This window comes from Candoia aspera, chromosome 6 (genome assembly GCF_035149785.1).
Source record: "Candoia aspera isolate rCanAsp1 chromosome 6, rCanAsp1.hap2, whole genome shotgun sequence".
Taxonomy (NCBI): domain Eukaryota; kingdom Metazoa; phylum Chordata; class Lepidosauria; order Squamata; family Boidae; genus Candoia; species Candoia aspera.
This window is the reverse complement of record NC_086158.1, coordinates 80965626-80983431: the sequence shown is the minus strand read 5'-3', so window position 1 is coordinate 80983431 and position 17806 is coordinate 80965626.

Here is a 17806-nt window from a genome sequence, read left to right as displayed (position 1 = left end):
AAGACAGATTAGGAGAGGCTCAGAAACGGGGGAAGGTGAATGGTTGAAAGCCATGTTTGAAGACTTTACACAGAAAACAATTCAAAACATCACTCAAAATTTAACTCATTTATTGGAAGAGAAAATTGATGGCTTTGAGAAAAGATTAGACCATAAGTTAGAGACAATGGACAAAATAATAAAAGCAGATATCCAAGAAGTAAGAGAAAGAGTGGAGAAATTAGAATGGGAAAAGGACACTGAATTAGACCGTTTAACTGTGTTAGAGTTAAAAGAAAAAGAATACTGTATTAGGCTTAGAGGAGTACCAGAAAAAAAAGAGCCAGAAATTAGAGAAATAGTGATTTAAATGCTTGCCAATTTAATTGAGTGGGATGAAGAAAAATTAGAAGAAAATATAGAAAAAATATATAGAGTTAACTCAAAATATGCAAAGGTTCATAGGAAACCAAGAGACATAATAATTGAATTTTCAAGAAAGAGGACAAAAGAATTGATAATACAGGCCTCTTATGGTAAAAAAAATTAACATTGAAGGAGAGGAAATCATGATACTGAAGGACATATCACTGAAAATACTTAAAAAGAGAAGAGAATACATTTTTCTTACTGATGTCTTAAAAAGAAATAAAATTCCCTTCAGATGGGAAATTCTGGAGGGAGTTAATGTTATGCTTATACAACGAAGATACAAATTGAATACTATCTCAAAAGCTCAGGAATTTCTTAAAAAACGTAAGAAAGATCTGGAAACAGATGCAGAGGGGAGTGACAGATTTAAAAGTAAAGAAAGTAAAGGAAAGTGTCTAGATTCTGAAGACCCCAGTGTAGAAGAATTAGCTTCTAGCTCTAAAGAGTTTACAATACTTCTCTCAAATGAATGAACTAAAATGCCTCTCCTGGAACATAAATGGAGTCAACTCCCCAGTTAAAAGGAAAAAAGTTTTTCATTATTTATATAAATTGAAACAAGATATTATATGTCTTCAGGAAACGCACATTGCTAAAAAAGATGATAAATATTTGATAAACAAGAAATTAGGAAATGAATTTATAGTAGCAAGTGAAAAAAAAACAAATGGAATTGTAATATATGCAAAGTCTCATTTAAACTCTAAATTGATAAGTGCTGACAAAAATGGAAGATATATAATAATAGAAGTGGAACTGCCAAGCCTTAAAGTATTAGTGGTTGGAGTATATGCCCTAAATGATAATCAGAAAAAAATATATCAAAATTTACTTAATGTACTTTCTGAACTACCCTATAATAATTGGATTATGATGGGAGATTGGAATGGGGTTACTTTACCTATCATTGATAGAAAGTCTGAACAACAAATTAAAAAAAATCAAGGAAGATTACCTCAGTCTTTTTTTGATATGACCGAAAATTTGGCTATTGTAGATCCCTGGAGACATAAAAATGGCTTGGCCAGAGATTATACCTTCTACTCAGATAGATTCAAATCATTCTCCAGGATTGATATGATATGGCTATCTAAAAATCTGGCAAATAAAATCTCTGATGTAACAACCCTCCCCAGATCCTTCTCAGACCATAACCCGATTCAATTGAGTATAAAACTCCACCCAAAAAATTATAGGTGGAGATTAAATGAAACTTTGCTGAGAAATAAAGAATTTGTAGAAGATTGCAAAAAGAAACTAAAGGAATTCTTTGAATGGAATCTAAATAAAGAAGTATTGGTACTGTGTGGGATACTAGTAAGGCCTATATGAGAGGGTTCTTTATGTATCAAAATAAGTGTTTGAAAAGGAAAGCACAACAAAAAACTCAAATAATTTTAGATCAAATTAAGTTAGAAGAAAAAGAGCTCCAATTAAAGCCATCTGATGAGGAAATAAATCGCCAAATAAAAATTTTGCAACAATTAAAAATACTTACAACAGATGAAATTGAAAGGAAACTGAGATATATCAAACAAAGAAACTTCAAACATGCTAATAAAGTGGGTAAATGGCATATAAATTAAGAAAAGATAAGGGGAAAAAAACCATTACCAAAATTCGAGAAAATGGGGAAGAATTAGTTGACAATGAAAAAATTAAGAGGCATTTTATAACTTTTTTACAAATTTATATAAGAAACAAGAAATATCAATTGACAAAATTGAAAACTATTTGCTAAAACACAATTTAAAGAAACTAACTAAAGATCAAAAAGCAACAATTAACAACCCCATTACAACACAGGAAATTATAGATGCTATTAGAAAACTGAAAACAGGCAAAGCCGCAGGACCAGATGGTTTTTCTGCAGGATACTATAAATATTTCCAAGATCAAATACTACTACCATTTAAGGATTTATTGAATATGATTGTATCAGGAAATCCAATACCTCAATCTTGGTCTGAGGCGAATATTATATTAATTCCGAAAGAGAAACAAGATCCAACACTATGTAGAAATTATAGGCCTATTTCGCTACTGAATAATGACTACAAAATATTTACATTAATTCTAACTGAAAGATTAAAAATTATATTACAAGAAATAATTGATCATGACCAAAATGGATTCCTACCCTGAAGACACATAACAGATAACATAAGGACTATCATAAATATAATAGAGTATGCCCAAATTCATAATGAAAAACAGATTATGCTACTCTTTTTAGACGCAGAAAAAGCCTTTGACAATTTAAACTGGAATTTTATGCTTAAAACCTTGGAATTTATGGATTTTGGCAACACATTTATAAACGCAGTCAAAGCAATCTATACATTCCAAAAAGCCAAAATTGTGATAAACAAAGATACAACACAAGAATGAGTAATAGAAAAGGGTACCAGGCAGGGTTGTCCACTCTCCCCCTTACTATTCATATTGGTTTTGGAAGTCTTAACAGAGAATATTAGAAAGGCAAATCAGATTGAGGGAATAAAGGTAAAACAAGAAATATATAAATTAAGAGCGTTCGCAGATGATTTAGTTATTACCCTACAAAATCCACTAACATCTCTTGACTACTTATTAAAAACGCTACAAGAATATGGAGAATTAGCTGGTTTCAAAATAAATAAACAAAAAACGAAAATGATAAACTTAAATACGTCACAAAATATTCAGAATATATTAGAAAATAAATCAGGATTCTCTTGTCCTAACAGCCAGGAACCACGCTGAGACAAGGAATAGGTCTCTAGAGTTTATTACTGCTACATTAAACAGAAAATCCTAACAAACTGAAGAAGTGTGGGAAAAACCCAGACAGATAAACCCCAAAAGTTAAGGTGGGTCTGATCTGTGTCTCTTTGAATGGCTGCTCAACTCCTCAGTACTACGCATGCGTTTTTCCCCCTGGATAGGGGCCCCTTCCTGCTCACCATCAGTACTCATGACATCTCTAGTGTTAAAAAAGTCAGATATTTAGGGATAGAGATTACAACTAAAACTAACAATCTATACCAAAACAACTATGCAAAAATATGGAAGGAAATTCAACAAGACTTAGGGAAGTGGGAAAAACTAAATTTATCAGTTATGGGGCGAATCTCTGTAATCAAAATGAATATCTTGCCAAGGATGTTATTTTTATTTCAAAATATTCCAATATTATTAACTGACAAAACTTTTAAATTATGGCAAAAAGACCTATCAAACTTCATTTGGCAAAGGAAAAGACCAAGGATTAGACTTAAATTAATGCAGGATGCTAAAGAATGAGGAGGCTGGGGTCTTCCAGATTTTAAATTATATTATGAAGCATGTGGATTATTATGGGTAAAAGAGTGGAATACTTTACAAAATTATAGATGATTAAATCTAGAAGGCCACAACCTGAAATTTGGTTGGCATGGATTCCTATGGTATAACAAATTGAAAGTAAATAAAGTATTTAATAATCATTGTATTAGAAAGTCCCTTCTTAGAATTTGGGAAAAATATAAATCTACTCTAACACCCACTCTACCATTATGGATTTCCCCACAGGAAGTGTATAGTAGGAGAGAAAAAACAGGAATTTGCAAATGGCTAAGATATTTGGACCTAATAAAATTTGAAGGGGCTATATATAAAATGAAAAGAAGAGATGAATTGGAAAATGGACATCCATGCCAATGGTTTTTGTATTTTCAATTAAAGGGACAATTTAAAATTGATGCCCAAAGTTACAAATTCACAAAAGATTTAACCTGGTGGGATAATTTAGTTTATGCCAACAATGACCACATGATTTCCAAAATATATAAAATGTTATTACAAATAAGAATGGCAAATGTACAAATTAAACAATGTATGATTAAATGGGAGAGAAATCTTGGACATCACATTGACTATGATGTTTGGGAAAGAATGTGGACCAAAGGGCTGAAATTTACTTTAAATTATAATTTAAAAGAATTTTTTTACAAAATGATGTACATGTGGTACATTACTCTGGACAAAATATCCAAAATGTTTCAGAATACTTCAAATGTCTGCTGGAAGTGTAAAAAAGAAACAGGAACATTTTATCATATGTGGTGGACTTGTAAGAAGGCGAAAAAAATTTGGACATCTATACACAATATAATTTGTAAAATGTTGACTAAAGAAATTAATAGAACACCAGAACTCTATCATGGACAAGGATTTGGAACATGAACATGGAAAACTTTTACGATATTTGATCACCGCAGCTAGAATTACATATGCATCAAAGTGGAAGGAAGAACTGACCCCCTCAATGGAAGAATGGACATTTAAATCCCTGGATCTGGCACAGATGGCAAAACTTACGGACCAGCTAAATGATAAAAATGTGGAAGATTTTCAAAATGACTGGACCCCTTCTTCAACTATGTAGAATCGACCCAAAAATTAACGTAAATGTGTAAAACATATGAATATAATACAAGATGTAAATATTATGTATTTGACTTATATAATCTCAATAGAACTGTAGAATTATTGTAACCAAATTAGTGAATTGTGAAAAGAAATTAGTTAAGGTATAAAATTGTTTTACTTAGGGAGTTGGAAATCCATTTCCTTTCTTTTAAACCTCTTCTTTTTCTTCTTTCTCCTTTCCTTTTTTCTTTCTCTTGTTTTTGCATTTTATGTTTATTGTTGATTTGTCATTTTATGTTTGTATTATTTGTGTAAATAATTTAATAAAGACTATTTAAATTTTTAAATAATAAAAAAAAAGTATGCAGGCCTTATGTTAGAGAAAAGTACATTCCCATTGACAACTTCTCATGGTGTCATCCCCTTTAATCCCAAAAATGTTTAGAAAAGTGTGTTGAAAATTTTCTCTTTTGTTTGGTTTTGGCCCCTTCTCTAATAATGAACCTTAAAGAAATGCTCTGTCTTCTTTTTAAAAATAAATAAATAAAATGCATATACCGTATTTTCCCATCCATCTTCCATTTAAGCTTTCTTTAGCAACCTTCAGAACAAAATAATGTGTCACCCATTTGTCCAATGGGAGCTGAAATTACAGCTCAAATTGCAATTCACACTTGAATCGCAAGAGTAACAAAATTTGAAAACGATATTTTCTGGTAATGAATATGTTCAAGGCAATCACAATGTGTTTACAGCTAAGAAGGAAAAAGGAAGACGAAGCCACTGCATAACTTATTCATTGTGAAATATTTGCTTGTTGGAGATAATGATGTTGTACAAGGGTCAATGGAGTTATTTTTACAGGCAAGGATTCAGTGGGCTTCACCCACGCATCTCCCCCTTCCCTCCCCCCCCCACCAATATTCTCTGAGGCAGGGAGGCCATTTCAGATGTCAGGCTTCCTCACCATCTCCGCCAGCCAGCATGAATTTGGCTGAAATGTAAAAGGTCTTCCATCATTTAAAGAGTCTGTCGGTGAAATTCAGCAAAGTCTGAAGATGATGATTCAAAATGGCAGTGTGTCTTTTGTAATGGCTCTTGTTAGGACAAGGTAATTGGGATTCACAATCTTACAACACATCCAGTTCCACAAACCATTATAACTGTGATTACTGTAAGACAAAAAAAATCAGAAGGAATCTGATGCATCTGATGAAGTGAACTACAACTCATGAAAACTTATGCCTTTTAATAAAATGGGTTAGTAGGAAAAGGGGCTACCAGTTTCCTTCTGATTTTTTTGCTACCATAGAGTAACACGGCTCTCCTCCTACAATTACTCTCTCTCTTTCTTATTTGGAAGTAAGAATGCAAAGTAAGTCTTCAAGAAATTCTGTGGGAAGTGCATGTCTGCATTCTATTTCCACTGGATTTTACAGTGGGGTGAATGTTAAAGGTTACTAGTGTTGTCTTTCCCTAGTGAACAATATGCATACAGTTCTATTGACAGTCGTGTGCAAAGAGCTGTAAGGTCTCTCTCAAGTCAAACTCCATTCCTGATGACTTCATGAACCTGTCCATGCAATTTTCTTGGCAAATGTGTGGATAGAAGTGGTTTGCCATTGTCTTCTTCCATTGTCTAACTTCCTAGCCTAGTGTACTGCCTTGAGGTTGTCTGCAATTCTCCCATCCAAGTTCTAACCAGATGCAATTCTGCTTAACTTCAAAGTCCAAACAATGTCAACCAGGTACAATCATCAACTGCCAAGGAAATCAGAAGGCCCCTGGAAGTTAAAAAGAGGGATTATACCTGGGAGGTATGCATTTCAAAAGCCTGCAATCAGGGAAATTTCTGTATCAAAGAACAAACACATGGCTGTTTGTATTCTTTTTTTAAAAAAAATATTGGGCAATTAGGTAACATTTACGTAAACTAGAGGAAATTGCACAGAAAATCCTTCTGCTCAGAGATGCAGGAAACATAACATCTCACATTTTCTTCTTTTAAAAAAAATTAAAAAGTGTTGGACTGGAATACTGCCTTAGTAGCAAGAACAACAAAGTTTTTCAGCAATTCAGCTGAGTAGTCAGCACTGAAATAGCTTTGATAATGTAGCTTCCAGAGGACTTCATCTTGTGATTTGCAGCAGAATGAAATAGGTAGAACGCCTCCATTTTGGACTTAGGGATGAATGAGATGCAGTGGGCCCTTCCTTCAACTACCTGGAATTAGGGTGGCAAGAAATGCCTTCAATTTCCAGCCAGGTGATTTAGTCAGAAGGGACATGATAGAAAAAGAGATAAGAGCACTGCATTCCTTCTGGATGAAATGGTGGGCAATGGCTGAAACATAGCTGGAAATAACTTTGCCCCCATCTGATGCTCTCTGGTTATTCTAAAGGACCGAGCAGTTTTTATTTTGTTTAGTGGCACATACACTATTTCTTACCATTTTGTTTCTGTTTTCAAGGCAAAAAATCTGGATCATAATGAGAACTATTTCCCCTAGCTATAAAAAAAATGCCTCTGACATTTTTCGTGTGTGTGTGTGTGTGTGTGTGTCTGTTTTTCTTACTTTTACTTGTACACAGTAAACTTTAAGCCAGCATGAGAGTTGTTAGTAGGTTGTGGAGGATTTCTGTTTTTGGTGTTTTTGCCTCTTGTGTTCTCAACATATGACTCTGATTCATCTTCTCAGCGGATGAGAACTCAGGGTCTTTATCCTTTGGGAAATGCTCATGTAAGCAAATGAACATTATGTTCATTAGACTTGTGCAACAGAAATATGAAAACAGTGCCATTATTCATCCTTTGTCTATTTTTCATCATGAGATCTGCAAGCATGATTTGTACATTGCATTCCAAAAGGTGAGGCAAGAACTACAATTCATCCCCATCTCTGAAATGCCCATGAACCCTGCCTTAGTAGCTATGGGCAAAACTTTCAAGAAAATGCAGACTTAGGATCTGAAGAGAAGTTAGTGGCAAGAGTGATCTTGACTTTGCAGAGTTGCTCATTCTTACCCTTTTTCTTCTGATGACTCTAGAGGCAGTGAAGGTATTACCATGGACAGCAACCCAGGGGTAGGACCAAGTTGGTGCTAGGAATGAGGGGTTTCATATAGTTCGCATTTGAATGTGCACTTACCTAATTTCGTATCTTCACACCTGTATACAAGCCACAACTCAGTTATTCTGAATTTTGCCTCTCTCTGAATTTTTCGTTGCAGCTTGCCAGTTTTTTGTTTTTTTTTAAAGAAGTACAGTATTAAGAAAATGCCCACCTGAAAATTCTTATTTTGGTAAAAATAATGTACAAAAATGGATTATATTAAGGTAGAAGTGGGCAATTTCGGAAGGATCAGGATATAACTTAGCCTTCTGACCTTCTGGATGGTATTGGGGGAGTGGTCATCCAATAATGCAGTGCATGTTGCAATGCTTGTAAAGAAAGGGTTGGGCTTCATTTGCATTTGCCATCTTGACTCTTTTTACCCCCTCCCTGTGGAATGTGACATGAGGGGGGAGTCTCAGGGGTCTCTCTTAGGGAATTGCATGTCATCACAGGATGCAGTTGCCTTCTTCTGATTTACAGTATGGCAAGCAGGATTCAAGTTCTGACAGCTGTCACTCTGTGATGAAAATGAATTCCTTTAAGCATATTCAGGACTCTCTTACACTTACCTACTTATTTTATTGCATTCTGGCCCTAAAATTGGATCCAAAGAGCCAAAAGGACCACTGAATATTTGGTGCAGGAATCCAAAGGAGGTTGTTATTATTCACTGTGTTTATAAGCATGTATACACACTTCTAAAATGAATTCTTTGAGATTCCCAGAAGTAAATGCCTTTCTCAATGTAGCATAACAGGTTAATTTTCCTTAGCCACTTGTATGCCTCCCCATATCCCTATCACACAACCTACATTTCTTCCTTAGCCCACGAGTAGCTTACTAACCAGCCGCAAGGTATGTGAAACCTTGGGCTCTGTCACCCATTACCTTGAAGGGAACTCAGGTGCCTGGCAGTGATTGGGAACAGAGAGAACCGAGGTGGGCAAGGACAGCCGATGTCTTGCCCCTATCATTTTCTGCTGACTCAAGGATGAGTGGAGAGCACTTCAGCTCAGCAGCAAGGAAAAGCCCTTCGTTTATGTCTTAAGACCTTGTCTAGTTTCTGTGCTCTCCTCCTTCAAAACCAACATTGATTAGAGCCAGTAATTGTCTCCTAATTGGCCTGAAGATGCTTGTCTATTTCAGATAATTAAACTGAAGAAGAAGAGCGGAAAAGAAATAGAAAAGAAGAAAAAGGATTCTTCTTAAAGTTATTAACTGCACTGATCAATAGGAAAGAGAAGATGTACAGCAAAAACTGTGGGAGGATGAACAACAGAGCTGTCCTGGCTGGAAATGGACATAGGATTTTAACAGGGGGTCTCAAACTTTTTCAGGTGATAGGACCTTCCAGTTTAAAGAAAAAAATCCCTGAATCCCTGATCAAGAAGCAAAGCTCTAGCGATAGAAAATTGGCTGTATTTTTTTCCCCTTAATCTCTCATGGAACCCATCAAGTTCTTGCAGAACTTTGGGGTTCTGCAAAACACAATTTGAAAAACCCTGGATGAAAAAACATATGGACTGCAGAGTTATCCCATGCCACCCCTTAATGCGAAAGTAGAGCAGGGCAGCCTTACGACTATAAAACTGACATGGAAGGAAATCTCCTTGTCCCCCATCCTTGTACTCAACCATTCAGCTGGCCAATAGGCAGTGGTGCAGTGCATCCCATAACAACTCTGCCTTTGAACGCAGCAAAAGTAACTGACAGAATGGTATTGTCAAAATTAATTTCAAATACGTATTTTGTTTCTGTATTTAAGAACAGAACTCCTGCCTTGCTACAGCAGATCCTTAGATCCTTATCCTCAGATCTTCATCTCAGAACTTTTTTATAGGCAAAGCCCAGGCACAAATTGGGTCTTTCTTCTCATCCTACGTATATTTCTGCTTCTTGAAAATGAATCCCACAGAATGAAAATGAAAGAACACTGAGACTTCATCATATGTTGCACTGAGATTCTTAAATGGGGATAAGTCACTGTGCAGATGCTGTGTGGGAACTCTGAGCATTGATTGCTCCTTCAGGAGAACTGACAGTTTCTCCTCTTTTTAGTCTATTTCTTCCTTTCTTCTCTGATCAGGCAATAGAAATTCCAGCTATTGAGCTAAAGGAGGCTTCCACCTCTCTTGACTCATGGATATAATAATCGTCTCCTGAGCAAAGGCATTCCAGTAATAATACTTGCAGAAGTGATGTTTCTGCCTGTCATCCTTGGTTGGGTTGTCACCTTCTTGTATGTCTAGATACCCTAGTAACTAAATGCCTTTTGGCTAAAATGGAAGTTTCCATCCATCTCCTTATTTTTACAGCAATTAACTTCAGTCGCTTTAGTGGTTTTGGACACAAGCAAATTGCGTGGGAGAAACCCACATTTTGCCAACCATAAATGGAAAGCAGAGATGTTTTCTAAAGAATGCAGAAATTGACTGACCGCATGGGCTTCCAGCTTCTGAAGCCAGGAAGCCTCATCTGTGTTATTACTGAAAAGAGAATGAACATCCGTTCTTGCAATTTCTTCAGTGTGCCAAAAAGCTGGCAAAGCCCACTTACTTGCAGAGAAAATAATAAAAGGCAGAGCAAGAGCTGGATCCAAAATATATTTGCCCCAATTAAAGAGGCATTTAAAATGATCATCACTCTCCATTTTTGCATTTGATGGATGCTGGACATCCTACAGTGTGTCACTAACATTTCTAAAGAAATAACAGGAGAGGCGGTAGTCTAGCTTCCTCTAAAGTAATGTCTCTAATATGTAAAAAATGATTTCCAAGTAAATGGCAGTGAAATCTCAAGATTTCCATATAATGCTGTTAAGTATCAGGTTTAGGAAGGTCAATTTTGTGTCGCAATTTAAGAACTTACTGTAAAATAGGGCTAGAAAACAGCTCCATTGTGACTCCATATGGACTCCATAGTGAGAGGACAGATTAGGCTAACCTTGTGCCTTCCAATAGTATTAGACTACAAATCTATCAAGTCCAACTAGCCATGTGTGGAAAGCCCTATAAATTGTGTATCCCATTAAAAATAATGCATTTCTAAATCCCAATGTAATGAGATAATGTACAAATATGTATCCCTTTAAAAATAATGCAAGCAGGTAAATATCTCCTTTGCAAGTTGCATAGCTCAACGAATATGCATTTTCCCTAGATAGCCTAGGGCACTACCTACCATTAGGCACAGTTTTATTGCAAACCGCCCAGAGTCACTCTTGAATGAGATGAGCGGTGACGGAATTTGAAATATAAATAAATAAATTAGAACTGGATCAGGAAGAAAGTCTTGCTGTACAGTAAAATAATATCATGAAATTACTTTGCAGCAAAGCCACAAGCATTCCTTCAGTTGTTTGGGCATCACAGTGGAGATCTATGGACTTTCTTCTCAGAATCAGCAGCAGAACCAATTAACAGCTGCAGACATCAAGCATCTGTCTACATACATGGTGTGCTTCCACAGAGGCAAGATTTACAGTATAAGCAAATTGTGAGAAAAATTGGACACAGACCTAGAGGTGAGTTCTTTCCTTCTTTTGAGCTGTGCCATTATCCCAAAAATCTCACTAGCTACCTCTGGGTTGAGAGCATGCAGAGCTGGGAAAAAGAACTTTGATGTGACTACCCACCCTGGTGTGACTTCCCACTATTTCTACAAGGTCATAGATATTTGCACACTAATTCATTGAGACACTTTGAATTGCACTATATGTTTTAAAGTGCTAAAAATATAAGGCATTCTAGTAAAGCTCTCTATGTTGTCTACCACTTTTGAGTTACTCTTTTTTTTTAAGCTAAAATATTCCAAACCTTCCCCCATTTCCAATGCAAATCTACTTACAAATGTTCCAAGCTGACAAACTTCCTGTGGGCTTACTTGCTAGGACATGCTAATTCAGTTTAGCAACAAATTTATCTAACTGGCCAAACTGCAAAAGCTAGGAGATGGATTTCACTTGCATCTGAGGACTTGGATGAACTGATGCAAATCAATGCAAAACATTAAATATGTTAGCTTCTGGATCTTTCTCAGATCTTGTCTTTGTTCCAGAAGAAGGCTGTATGCAAAAGATAACCTCTTTCTCTATCTGTACAATTTATTAGATAATCTGTTTCTAACTGAGAACTAATTAAAGGAAGTGAATGCTTGGTTGGAAATGGGGATTAAAGATGGGTAATTATTATAAATGCTACATTTCTAGTTCCACTCAGGCTTATTCATTCTCTTGCGCCCTTCCCTCACCTCTTGCAGATTGCTGCTGATAATATATAGAGGATGTTTTGCGAGGTGCTGGCTTCTACAAGCTAAAATCCTTCATTTGGTTCTGCTGGCTAGTATTCCATTTGTCTAAGAACATTAGTAGAAAGTATTTCTTCTTGTAAATTCCTTTGAGCGGTTACAAATGAAGGTAGGGAAGTGGCAGGTGCATAAAACTTAGAGCAGTGGTTCTCAACCTTGGCAAGTTTAAGATGTGTGAACCTCAGTTCCCAGAATTCCCCAGCCAGCATGCTACGGCATGTCTATACCACATGAGTATGCTGGTTGGGGAATTCTGGGAGTTGAAGTCCACACATCTTAAACTTGCCAAGGTTGAGAACCGCTGACTTAGAGTGTTAAAAACAATGTGTGTGAATCAGTTCATATGGTGTAGATAGTCCAAATCTATGTGAACATCAGGATAGTGGGCAGGGGGGCAGAGAGTTCCTTGAGATTTTTCTCTATTAGTCATGTCCCTTGCTTTTTCTCTTTTTTTAAGACACCCTCCTCTACAGGAAAGATATAGATGTATGTGAAAACAGCTCTTCCAATCTCATCCACTTCTGCCTGGCACATATATAAATATAAATTCTGAAGAATAGTCAGGTTATGGCTCCAAGTTAGCATGTAAGTCACACCCACTCAGCTGAAGCCAAAAAGAAGTGGACAAAGGTTGCCCATGGTTTCTTCAAGGCCTTGTGCCAACCAGTGTTGAGTAGGAAAACCAAAAACTACCAATCATTGTGATCTCTTGAGTGGTTCCTTTTTTCCTCAGGAAACGTTTTGTAGCCAAGGAGAATGACCCAATCAAGACAAAAGATTTATAAAATACCTTCATTTACACCGATGGCTTTGGTTTTAGGGTTTTCAGTCCTATAAAATCCTCTTTACAGGCTAATTTCTATGTTGATTTCCACAAGCCAATAGACAAAAAATCTGTGTCTTTTGTCTGATTAGTAGAACAGAAGCAACTGTGGTAATGAGAATGGGATTATTAAAAAAAACAACATCTCTGAACTGATCAGAGTGGAAAAAAGCACAGCAGGATGGCTAGCTTTATGGGGGAGATTAATGTGTTTGATAGTACCAATAGAGAACTGGACATTATGTACAGAGACTGGGACACATTCTGGGGGCAAATGAGAAAACAAGGTGCCTGTTTAAGGAGCGTTATGAAAGGCAACGCATGTACTGTAGTTAATTAAGAAGCTTAATTGCTCCACAAAAACCCTTGCAATTCAGCTTTGCAGAACTAGTAAAAACAGTGCAGGAACATTTGAACCCAGCACCATTATTGATTGCAGAGCAGTTCAGGTTACATAAGTACAAGTACAAGAAGCCCACTGCAGCATGTGCAGCTGTATTTTAAAAGATTACTGATAATTATAAATTTAGTGAAGGGCTAAACCGTGCATTGAGAGATTGGCTAGTGTGTGGAATTCTGAAAGAAAACATTCAAAAAGAAACTCCTAACACAGCTGGATTTAACATTTAAGAAAGTATTTTAAAATGGTATCTCCGTGGAAACTGTTGCTAGAGATATTATACAGCTCAAGAGATAAAGCAAATATAAATAAGCTTATAATAGCATACAAACAGTAATGGGTCGACTTCCAGTGAGGACATGGCGGACTGAACAGCTGTGCCCGCAGGCTCAGAGGGCAGAACTGACAACGTGGCAGTTTTTTTCGGGCTCAGGCAGCCTTTTCCTGAAGCCCAGGAGTGTTTTTCTGGAAAAAGGAAAACACCTGGAATCACCCCATCTGTCCTCTGGATGGCTGCTTGCAGCCAGAAGATCACAAACAGTGTTTGCGCTCAACTGGTAAGAGCAGCCGGGAGGCTGGGACATCACCATTCCCAAGCCATGCTGTAGCCTTAAAGGGACACTAAGACCAGCCACCCATTTCTAAATCACCCAATTTATATTTCTTTTAAGTACACATGGAGGTAGTAGTACAGGCCATAGATGAAAAATCTGATAATGAAAGTGAAATAGAGGTAGCTAACCTGAAAATCCCACAGCATAAAAGGTGATATGAGACAAGCAATATGTGAGTGGCTAAAACGTATTAGTAAAATTGGACACTTATCCTCCAGTATTGCTTATAACACAGTAAAATTTTGATAGCATTTCAAAGATGCTAAATGAATGCAATAAGAAATGCAATTAAATACATTAATAACATTCCCATTGAAGTGATACCAGTAACTGTAAAATACAATAAGCAGCAAAGTATGTTATGCAAATAGGTGGACTTTGGGGTCATGACTGCCGTCTTGCCAGTGGATTTGGGTTCTATCAACAGCATGCAGGCTATACTTCCTATTACTGAGAACGACAAGTACCTATTTAACTACTTTAAGGCTATTAGAGATCTTCAAAACAATAAGTTTGAACAGCCACCTGGTAAGTGTACCTTCATTTTTGAGATCTTTGAAGAATGGAGTCAAAAAATAGCAGCTTCAACCTCAGCAGTGATATTTGCTTCTATGAATAGACTATGTCCAAAAGATATTAAAGAAGAAATCACTGATGTGAAAGAGAATATCTTGTAAGATCTACAGGATAAAGAGATGAAACAAACTTTGCCTGATATTTGCAAAAATATCAGATCATAAAGAACTTGCAGAAATACTGGAACATTTTTTAAAAAGGACTATAAGACAGAGAAAACAATTAAAGTAGAAATACAAATGACAAGCCAAGAAATTGACCTGGGTAAGGACTATTTACTGGACTTACAGAAGAAGTTGGTCAAAGCCAACTCAAAGGTTTTGAGATGGGAAAAAGAAAAATTGAAGAGAGATCAAATCCTATGACAGCATCTGAATGAACTAAAAATTAAAATTGTTAGAAGCAAAAAGAAAGAGTACAAAGTTGGTTTGTTTGATCAAGATTAAAATAAGACATGTATGTATAAATCTGGACCCTTTTATGGACTTTTTGCTGACACCAGGACTGAAATGCTAATGATTTATGGATTTGCATATGGATAAGGGATGGGATTTGGGAAGAAGAAATACTTCCATGTAACTTTATAGGGGGTGATGAACTATTGAGTTTGTATTGAGTTTGAAGATCAGAAGTTTCTTCTTTAAATATTTCTTTTTTTATTCTATTCTTTTTCTTACTTTTCTTTTCCTTTCTATACATCTTTTTTTCTTTTTTTTCTTTACTCTCTTTTCTTTCTGAGTTTAGTTTGTATTTTCTTTTACTGTTGTTATTAAAACTTTCAATAAAAAATATTTAAAGAGAGAGAGAGAGAGAGAGAGAGAGAGAGAGAGATCTCAGCCCACAGAAGGAATGGAGTTGGATAAAACATCTCAGAAGGGACCTTCCCAAATTCTCTGGAAAGTAATGGCAGGGGAGGGGAGAAGGGCTTTCAGAGTTCCAAGATTCTGTTACTGTAACCTTACAATAAGGATAGTGTTAGTAGTCATGGCTTTAGTTTCTGGTTTGGACTACCTCAAAGGCTGACAGGCAGGCACTCCAGACAAGCTGGCTGTGACAAGGGAAGGACACTGTCAGTTTTGCCACCTTAACTTTCTTCTCACCTGGTGCTGCTGCCCAGTCCCGATTGAAAGGAACAAGCACCCTTGCACCCAAAGAGGCCTCTTAAGCTCTTGCTGCCTTTGTGAGAATGATGCCAGCGGTGCTGGGGCATCATGCTGCAAGACGTGTCACCTCAGGGCATGGGGAAAAGAGCAGGGCTCACATTACCACATGGGATGATGCTTGCATCTCTCTGAACTTCTTTTCCTCCCTGAAGATGCTGCTGCCTCAGCTTGTTAGTGAGGCCTGGCACACATATGCTACTGCACAGGTCCTGTTCATTTCGGTGGGATTTGTTCAGGGAAACTTTCTGAAGACAGATTTCCTGTAGAGCTTTGAACAAGCTGCTTAATTCCCTGAACAACATCTGAAAAAGTCACTAAGAAAGAATCGCCATGTTGGAGAAAAAGCAAATGCAATCAATAAACACATTTGGGGGAGAGACATGAAGAGAATTGTCCCTTGCTGTTTCAGAATTCTCTGATTTAAACCTGACTACCAAAACATTTCCAGGACTCTTTGGTGGAACTATTGTTTATGTTTCTTCAGTACTTTGGAAATGTGATGCAGAAGGCACAATCAGTGCAAGACCCAAAGATACTGCTTAAGCACAAGGCCCTCAGACTGCAAGTTTTAATAACCTGAACAAACAACTTTATCTTTCATAGAAGCTGTATAAGTGCTGCCTTTGTAATTAAAGCCTGCTTCCACTGCTTGGTTCTGTCTTCATGTACCTCATATTCCTCTTTTTCTGCAACAGCCACCACCACCACCAAGCCATGCCAGGAGGTTGAAAACCAATGTCCCTTTGAATCACAGGAATGGCAATGAGGCTGGGATGGTGATTTATATAAAAGGTGGCATCTTCACAAAGCTGCAACTTCAAAGAGGTTGGCTTCAGCATCTGATTTTTCTTTCCTTTTCTTTTCTTCCCTCCCCAAGGTCAGTGTCATTATTTTAAACCACAGGATCCTGGTGACCTATCCAAATGCCAGCCCTGCACTTAATAGATGTCTGTGTTTCAGGGGAAGGTTCCATGCCATCACCTTCAATTTAAAGACAGAACTCTTAAAGGACATGCAGAGGTGAAAATAGCCAAAGAGTCAGTGTCTAAAAAGGTATTAAGGAAGACGTGAGCAAGGAACGAGAGAGAGGGGAGTCAGTTGCTATGCTGAAATGTGGAAATAGCTGTTCTCTTCGCAGCTGGAAATGCTGCAGAAACTTTCAGTGATCTAACATGAATCAGATGGGATCCAATAAAGAGATTTGCAATTTAGCACAAGATAAGGGCTCATCATCCTTCCACTAGAGTAACTGAGATTGCCCATCACTGAGGAAGACCACAAGAAACCACTGAATTCAGAGCCAGGGCCCAGCACAAGGATGGGGAACAACCAACTCTACATGTCCTGAAATGGTACAGCTAGCTGGTAGCTAAAGGTGCTGTAATGGCTAAAATGGATTAGACAGCTCTAGTGGCTGTTGAAGATGTAGCATGGTCTGTTGGTTCCTTAACAGCTTTGCTGATAAACCTTAAATGGACTGAGCACTTTCAACTATCTAGGATTTATGGGATGCCGGGTGAGATTGGGACAAGACTTATCTAAGCACTTGATGGGATGCCCTGGGAAAGAGTACCAAAGAGAAACAGCATCATGAGGACATGTTACTCAAATCCAGCTACTTTGGCACAGTCTATGGGAGTGCTAGTGGCACAAAGTTGAATATCAAAAGGCTGGATAGCTCAAACATGTCATTATTGTGGGAGTAATGGCTTGCTCAAAAGTTGCTGTTACTCCCAAGTAGCCTATGTTTGAGCAAGACCAATGGATATTCACTGAGCTGGGATGGGGACTTAAGAGTTCTAGTATAAAAGCTCTTCATTGAAACAGGCCAATATTGGAAAAAGTGTCTGTTGAAGTCTTGTGTGTCCAGGTCTCTGGCTCAGTTTACTACCCAGACTTCCGAATCTTTGCCTGATCTTTGGACTATTGCCTCTATATTTTCAACTCTAGACTGGACTTTATCCTTGCTGTGTTTTCTCTGCTATATTTCATCTTAGACACTGTCTT